The sequence below is a fragment of the Chrysemys picta genome, unplaced genomic scaffold (genome assembly GCF_011386835.1).
Source record: "Chrysemys picta bellii isolate R12L10 unplaced genomic scaffold, ASM1138683v2 scaf520, whole genome shotgun sequence".
Classification (NCBI taxonomy): domain Eukaryota; kingdom Metazoa; phylum Chordata; order Testudines; family Emydidae; genus Chrysemys; species Chrysemys picta.
Genome location: NW_027053227.1, coordinates 26,115 through 35,028, shown reverse-complemented (window position 1 = coordinate 35,028; position 8,914 = coordinate 26,115). Strand labels below are relative to the sequence as shown.

At 43.7% G+C, this 8,914-nt stretch overlaps 1 long non-coding RNA gene across 1 annotated transcript; it reads right to left on the bottom strand.

Moving 5' to 3' along the window:
• Nucleotides 1–1,153: 1,153 nt before the first annotated feature.
• Nucleotides 1,154–2,451, bottom strand: LOC135978911 (uncharacterized). The gene is made up of 3 exons (XR_010596261.1): nucleotides 2,350–2,451; nucleotides 1,864–1,927; nucleotides 1,154–1,205 (listed from the first exon to the last, which is right to left on the bottom strand). It is a non-coding gene; the product is annotated as an uncharacterized LOC135978911 (long non-coding RNA).
• Between the last annotated feature and the right edge of the window lie 6,463 nt (nucleotides 2,452–8,914).

Sequence of the window (8,914 nt, the reverse complement as noted above, 5' to 3'; positions counted from 1 at the left end):
GCTTAGATAGATGATCTCCAGATGATGAATAAAGATCAGGGCCCAGATCCTCAAAGATATTCAGACCCCTAACTTCTATTGAAATTAATGGAAGTTAGGCATCTAAATACCTTTGATCTGGGTACAGGTGTCCAAGCGGATATTATCAACTACCTTTGATACCACTGATCTCAAAGGGGCATTCATTTGCCTGTGAACCCTAGGAGAAGAGCGGCAGCCCTTAGGTGGCTTGGTGCCTGTCTCTCAGACGGGTCCCCAAGGATAGTTTTGGGCAATTGCTCTTCCGCTCTGAGGGCCCTCTCATGTGGGGTTGCACAGGGCACATCTTGTCCTCTCTCTTCTTCAAAGAGTATATGGGGTCATTAGGAGGACATAGGCTATGGTCTTTCAACAGGCTGAGGACACTCAGCTCTCCTCTGTCTCATCCGATCTAGTCAGTGCTACTAAATGATTTACTGATTGCTTGATACAACATGTGGCTTGGATAAGGGTAGGCTGGCTGGAGTTCAGTATGGAGGAGATGAAAGTAATGCTGGTAGGATGGAGGGAAGCAGCCAGAAGATACAGCAAGAATTAGATCTCTCCCTTGAATGGAGGCTGTATGGCTGTTACCTGTCCTCCATGATCTGCACTGGTTGCCTATCAGTTACTGGGCTGCGTTTAAGGTGATGGTAGTAAGCTAACTAGATTGTGACCTGGTTACCTGACAAACCCACCTCCCTTGCCATCCCACAGTGCCACAGTGGAGATCAGTGGAGGTGCTAGAGCTGGAGCCCTGTCAGTTTTACAAGGAGGGGCTCTTGGTAGTGTGTTGTCTGGGAGGACCCTTTGGCTATGAAATCACCTCCTCACCTCATCTGAAATACCACAAATCAGTTAATCTTAGGGCTATTTTTAATATATGGTAAAATCACCCAGAGCATTTGATGATAATGACTGTTTTAATGTTCGCAAATCTAAATAAATAGATACAAACAGCTGCTGCTCTCTAATCAATGACTTCAAGTGAATTGGGGTTTCTCAATCAAGACACCCACCTTATTGGCAAAGCAATTTTCGACCTGGAATTTGACTGAATCAGCAATAGGCTCCTGATTGGGTGAAATGGTGTATATGAGCATCTGTGGGTGAAATGGTGTATATGATATTGTGTATATGAGCAATATCAGACTCCATGGGGAGCATCAGTGAGAAGGTCCCATTAACTGGCAAATAAAACAAGAGAAAAAGGCTAAGTTACAGGAAGTTGGCTCCAGGCTAGGGCCCCACACCTCTCGAGTCTCTAGGCTTCCCTTCATGCCAAACTTGTTACAGCTGGGATTCCGACCACATGGAAACACAGGGAATGGAACTTGACTTACTGATGAGAACATCGGCTCTTACTGCTTTGGCACATACTGTTGACATGAGTTTGGTGAGACTCAATCTAGTTTTTAGACCCTCATCATTAACTGTGTCCCTCAGGAACCCCAGAAGCCCCACGTGCCCCAGAAAATAAAAGGGAGGATTTTGTAAGAGCCTGGTGGCTAAGGAAGGGATGGAGATTGGGTGGGATTTCTACACAAGGGTTAAAGCAAACCCAGCCTGAATTACTCAAGATGAGAGTCTCCTGAGACTGACATCAGTGACAAAGAATATATCAGTCAGGAGATATGAGGAGCTGGGGAGGATTAGAGCTCGGCAAGAGCTGCAGAGCTAGAATGGCTATAGAGGAAAGAAATTCGTTCTCCCCCTCTTTTTTCCCCCATCTCAGGGGATGGCACACGATGATCCTCTCACCTCATATGGAAGCAGCCTGTGTTTCCCGTCACAGTGGCCTAGCCTCCCGGGAGAAAGATAAGGGAAGTGGTGGTGAGAGCTCACCATCACCATGCTCCACAGCCAGAGCCTGGGTCCCTGCTCGCACAATGCCTCCTTTGGCCATCACCTGCATGGAAGAAGAAGCCTTCCTGTTATGGGTATTATGAGTAGGAGAGGTGTTAGAATGGGGGAACCTGTGAGAGGAATGTCAGGAATTTTGGGCCTCAGATGGCTGGAGCCAGCAGAGCTGCTCTATTGATCTCTGCTAGCAAAATTCTTTCTGTTTAATCAGGGGCAATAGAACCCGGTTACTCTTCTTCTCCTTATAAAATGTTGGTATTGAGCATTGGGGCTCAGCAAAGAGCATCAGCCCAAGGAAAAGAGTGTGAAGGATTATGGGTAATATAGGTACAAGTTCTTGCCCCAGGACACACACAATTTGGGGCCCCACCTAGAATTACTGTCCAGGGACTGATTGTCTGGCAGGCACTTGAGCCTATCTGTTGTTGTCACCTATATGTAGACAAATATCAGTATGTCCAGGTTTACCAAATAGTAAAAGACGATTTCCTTCTGCTCCCCCACGGCCTCTGGCTTCAGGATATAGTGCACCCGGACTTCCTGAGTGTGGCCACAGTTTAGCGTCTCTGATAATGGGGTAACTAAAAAGAACAAAACAAAAAGAAAAACCAGGCCCATAGGCTTTATCCTTCATGTGTAATGGATTACATTTTTCTGTCATGAGTTTGTTCCTTTTTCTGTTTTCACAAAACATGCAATACACACCAACTTCACTATGGGAAAAATGTTCCTAATCTTCAATCTATTGGGGAAATGCCTGAATAAAACACAGAAATCACCTCCCAGAATCTACACAATTTAGACATTTATGCTCCAATACGTCTGTTGGTCTATAAGGTGCCACAGGACTCTTTGTCGCTTTTTACAGATCCAGACTAAAATGCCTCCCCTCTGATACTTGACACCATTTAGACAATTTCTGATGTAAATTTCTTAATGAAATGATTGAGTTCTATCTTTCTAGGCTTTTATACCATATTATCAATGCAGCTACCTGACCAACTGAATGATCCCTTAAAATTGTAGGATAGTAAAAGAGGAAATTAATTCACAAAAGAAGACCAGGCATTTTAACTGCTTTTATTAGACCATACTGATGCATTTGAAAGAGCCTTGCAATTAAGTCAATGTCATTTCTCCCAAATCTGGGGTGGCAGTCTCCCCTTTGCTCTGTTCTCACTTAACAGAGACAGGAGCAGGGGCAACCCTTCTCTTGATGGCTCTCCTGCCATTCCTCTTCTTGGAAGGTAAAACCACAGGCTGATTTAAGTGCAGGACTCCGCCCTGAGAGATGGTGATACCTCCCAGCAGTTTCTTGAGCTCTGAGTCGCTGTGAATGGCCAGCTGCAAGTGGCGTGGGGAAATCCGACGCTTCTTGCTGCGTGCAGCGACTTCCCCAGCAATATCCACAAGCTCATGAGTCACTTATTGAAGCACCGCGGCCATATATACTGGGGCTCCAGCTCCAATACGGTCTGCAAATTGTCCTTTGCGGAGCAATCTGTTTATGCGACTGACAGAGAACTGCAGCCCAGCCCGGAAAGAACGGGTGATTTTGGCCTTTAGGGACTTTTGCGGTTGAGGGCTCACCAGAGTGCTCAGACTCAGACTCAGACTCAGACTCAGTCATGTTGCAGACTTCTAGTGTTCCAGCAACACTTGGCTTGACTTTCTTGGCTTTTTTTTGTTTTCTCTGCTTGGTTTCCCTGAGTCTTTCCTCAGGAATTGGCCTGCCTAGCTTTTTTCTTGACTTGCTTGGCTTCAGTGGATGTTTCCTTGCTTGGCTCCACTTGCCTGTGTCTTTCTTTGCTTGGCTTGCCTGACTCTCTTTCCTTCTGTTCCTGGCTCTGTTCACTTGCTTTTCTCGCTCTTATTTTGCCTTCTTTGATTTCTTCCTGGTCTGGCCTGATTATGACTGGCCTGACCAAGTGTGGCTTGGTTAAGCCACCTCTTGAAATCACCACAGTAGTATGCTGACCCTGTCTGAGCCTGCAGCCTTTTATAACCTCAGTGCAGACAGAGAAAAAACATACTTTCTGATTGGTTGTCTGAGAACCAATGGGCAGCTACTTCATTTGTTACCCAAGCCAGAGGGGATATGTCATCCTTTGATGACATCATTCCCATTGATTCACCGTTTGTGTTGGATTTTTAGTCAGTGATATCTGCTATTAGCAAAACTCATCCTGTAACGGCATGAAATAGGCTTTGGTTACATTTTGAAAATAGGATGCCTTAAATTAGGCACCTAAATAACTTCTAAGTGGCCTGATTTGAAGAGGAGCTGAGCACCCACAGCTCCTGTTGATTTCACTAGGAGTTTGGAGTGCTCAGCACCTATGGAAATCAGGTCACTTGTAGTTAGTTGCTTAAAAGTGGGTTTAGGGGCGGAAATTCAGGCCTCCTAAAGTTTGAAAATATTGGCCAGTTTCTCTGGAGCCCTTAACTTGGTGATGCTTCCCGTCTCTTAGAGAACCCTCATGGCACCCAAGCCCATGGTAAGGGTTCTTTGCCATTCCAGAAACCCAAGTGTTCACCATTTGTCACTCTCAGCTTTGATTAGCCGCTTCTCTTGTTCGTGAGCTATTTTCTGAGACCGGTTTAAAAACAGCATCTGGAGAGAACCCCTCACATCAGGCCAAATCCATTGTGTGATGTTGCACTCTATAGGATTTTATGAAAATATGCTAATGAGTTAAATATAATGTAACTGGAATATGCTTCGTGCAAAAGGTCTCTTGTAAGGTATCATTACAAAGCTTATCATCTACTGAGTGTGGTCATCCTAGTTGTATAAATGTACCACTCATGTATCTGAAACTAGAAATATGAAATGGAACTCTGAGGGCCTATTGTAATTATGCAAAGTGTGGGCCATTAATGGTGGTTTGGAATCTTGATGACTCCAATTAGCCAGGACAATCGTCTGCAGATGGCTCTCTTTTACTTCAGGTTTCAGAGTAGAAGCCGTGTTATTCTGTATCCGCAAAAAGAACAGGAGTACTTGTGGCACCTTAGAGACTAACAAATTTATTAGAGCATAAATTTTACTTTTACTTGTAAGTCTCCCTGTATACCTGTGTGCTGGCAAGTGGGTAATGTTTTCCCTTTAAAAAGGTGATCAAAGTTTATGTGAACCCCTCCAGGTATTTAATAATTTCAGAAAGCCTGATTCTAGTATCACTTATACTGTATAAATCTGATATTACTCTAAACGAGTCAATGGTTTTATAATGGGGGAACTAAAACAAAACAAAACAAAACAAAACAAAAAGAACAAAACAAAAAGAAAAACCAGGCCCATAGGCTTTATCCTTCATGTGTAATGGATTACATTTTTCTGTCATGAGTTTGTTCCTTTTTCTGTTTTCACAAAACATGCAGTACACATCAACTTCACTATGGGAAAAATGTTCCTAATCTTCAATCTATTGGGGAAATGCCTGAAAAAAACACAGAAATCACCTCCCAGAATCTACACCATTTAGACATTTATGCTCCAATACGTCTGTTGGTCTATAAGGTGCCACAGGACTCTTTGTCGCTTTTTACAGATCCAGACTAAAACGCCTCCCCTCTGATACTTGACACCATTTAGACCATTTCTGATGTAAATTTCTTAATGAAATGATTGAGTTCTATCTTTCTAGGCTTTTATACCATATTATCAATGCAGCTACCTGACCAACTGAATGATCCCTTAAAATTGTAGGATAGTAAAAGAGGAAATTAATTCACAAAAGAAGACCAGGCATTTTAACTGCTTTTATTAGACCATACTGATGCATTTGAAAGAGCCTTGCAATCAAGTCAATGTCATTTCTCCCAAATCTGGGGTGGCAGTCTCCCCTTTGCTCTGTTCTCACTTAACAGAGACAGGAGCAGGGGCAACCCTTCTCTTGATGGCTCTCCTGCCATTCCTCTTCTTGGAAGGTAAAACCACAGGCTGATTTAAGTGCAGGACTCTGCCCTGAGAGATGGTGATACCTCCCAGCAGTTTCTTGAGCTCTGAGTCGCTGTGAATGGCCAGCTGCAAGCGGCGTGGGGAAATCCGACGCTTCTTGCTGCGTGCAGCGACTTCCCCAGCAATATCCACAAGCTCATGAGTCACTTATTGAAGCACCGCGGCCATATATACTGGGGCTCCAGCTCCAATACGGTCTGCAAATTGTCCTTTGCGGAGCAATCTGTCTATGCGACTGACAGAGAACTGCAGCCCTTCCCGGAAAGAACGGGTGATTTTGGCCTTTAGGGTCTTTTGCGGTTGAGGGCTCACCAGAGTGCTCAGACTCAGACTCAGACTCAGACTCAGTCATGTTGCAGACTTCTAGTGTTCCAGCAACACTTGGCTTGACTTTCTTGGCTTTCTTTTGTTTTCTCTGCTTGGTTTCCCTGAGTCTTTCCTCAGGAATTGGCCTGCCTAGCTTTTTTCTTGACTTGCTTGGCTTCAGTGGATGTTTCCTTGCTTGGCTCCACTTGCCTGTGTCTTTCTTTGCTTGGCTTGCCTGACTCTCTTTCCTTCTGTTCCTGGCTCTGTTCACTTGCTTTTCTCGCTCTTATTTTGCCTTCTTTGATTTCTTCCTGGTCTGGCCTGATTATGACTGGCCTGACCAAGTGTGGCTTGGTTAAGCCACCTCTTGAAATCACCACAGTAGTATGCTGACCCTGTCTGAGCCTGCAGCCTTTTATAACCTCAGTGCAGACAGAGAAAAAACATCCTTTCTGATTGGTTGTCTGAGAACCAATGGGCAGCTACTTCATTTGTTACCCAAGCCAGAGGGGATATGTCATCCTTTGATGACATCATTCCCATTGATTCACCGTTTGTGTTGGATTTTTAGTCAGTGATATCTGCTATTAGCAAAACTCATCCTGTAACGGCATGAAATAGGCTTTGGTTACATTTTGAAAATAGGATGCCTTAAATTAGGCACCTAAATAACTTATAAGTGGCCTGATTTGAAGAGGAGCTGAGCACCCACAGCTCCTGTTGATTTCACTAGGAGTTTGGAGTGCTCAGCACCTATGGAAATCAGGTCACTTGTAGTTAGTTGCTTAAAAGTGGGTTTAGGGGCGGAAATTCAGGCCTCCTAAAGTTTGAAAATATTGGCCAGTTTCTCTGGAGCCCTTAACTTGGTGATGCTTCCCGTCTCTTAGAGAACCCTCATGGCACCCAAGCCCATGGTAAGGGTTCTTTGCCATTCCAGAAACCCAAGTGTTCACCATTTGTCACTCTCAGCTTTGATTAGCCGCTTCTCTTCTTCGTGAGCTATTTTCTGAGACCGGTTTAAAAACAGCATCTGGAGAGAACCCCTCACATCAGGCCAAATCCATTGTGTGATGTTGCACTCTATAGGATTTTATGAAAATATGCTAATGAGTTAAATATAATGTAACTGGAATATACTTCATGCAAAAGGTCTCTTGTAAGGTATCATTACAAAGCTTATCATCTACTGAGTGTGGTCATCCTAGTTGTATAAATGTACCACTCATGTATCTGAAACTAGAAATATGAAATAGAACTCTGAGGGCCTATTGTAATTATGCAAAGTGTGGGCCATTAATGGTGGTTTGGAATCTTGATGACTCCCATTAACCAGGACAATCGTCTGCAGATGGCTCTCTTTTACTTCAGGTTTCAGAGTAGAAGCCGGGTTAGTCTGTATCCGCAAAAAAGAACAGGAGTACTTGTGGCACCTTAGAGACTAACAAATTTATTAGAGCATAAATTTTACTTTTACTTGTAAGTCTCCCTGTATACCTGTGTGCTGGCAAGTGGGTAATGTTTTCCCTTTAAAAAGGTGATCAAAGTTTATGTGAACCCCTCCAGGTATTTAATAATTTCAGAAAGCCTGATTCTAGTATCACTTATACTGTATAAATCTGATATTACTCTAAACGAGTCAATGGTTTTATAATGGGGGAACTAAAACAAAACAAAACAAAACAAAACAAAAAGAACAAAACAAAAAGAAAAACCAGGCCCATAGGCTTTATCCTTCATGTGTAATGGATTACATTTTTCTGTCATGAGTTTGTTCCTTTTTCTGTTTTCACAAAACATGCAGTACACATCAACTTCACTATGGGAAAAATGTTCCTAATCTTCAATCTATTGGGGAAATGCCTGAAAAAAACACAGAAATCACCTCCCAGAATCTACACCATTTAGACATTTATGCTCCAATACGTCTGTTGGTCTATAAGGTGCCACAGGACTCTTTGTCGCTTTTTACAGATCCAGACTAAAACGCCTCCCCTCTGATACTTGACACCATTTAGACCATTTCTGATGTAAATTTCTTAATGAAATGATTGAGTTCTATCTTTCTAGGCTTTTCTACCATATTATCAATGCAGCTACCTGACCAACTGAATGATCCCTTAAAATTGTAGGATAGTAAAAGAGGAAATTAATTCACAAAAGAAGACCAGGCATTTTAACTGCTTTTATTAGACCATACTGATGCATTTGAAAGAGCCTTGCAATCAAGTCAATGTCATTTCTCCCAAATCTGGGGTGGCAGTCTCCCCTTTGCTCTGTTCTCACTTAACAGAGACAGGAGCAGGGGCAACCCTTCTCTTGATGGCTCTCCTGCCATTCCTCTTCTTGGAAGGTAAAACCACAGGCTGATTTAAGTGCAGGACTCCGCCCTGAGAGATGGTGAAACCTCCCAGCAGTTTCTTGAGCTCTGAGTCGCTGTGAATGGCCAGCTGCAAGCGGCGTGGGGAAATCCGACGCTTCTTGCTGCGTGCAGCGACTTCCCCAGCAATATCCACGAGCTCATGAGTCACTTATTGAAGCACCGCGGCCATATATACTGGGGCTCCAGCTCCAATACGGTCTGCAAATTGTCCTTTGCGGAGCAATCTGTCTATGCGACTGACAGAGAACTGCAGCCCTGCCCGGAAAGAACGGGTGATTTTGACCTTTAGGGTCTTTTGCGGTTGAGGGCTCACCAGAGTGCTCAGACTCAGACTCAGACTCAGACTCAGTCATGTTGCAGACTTCTAGTGTTCCAGCAACACT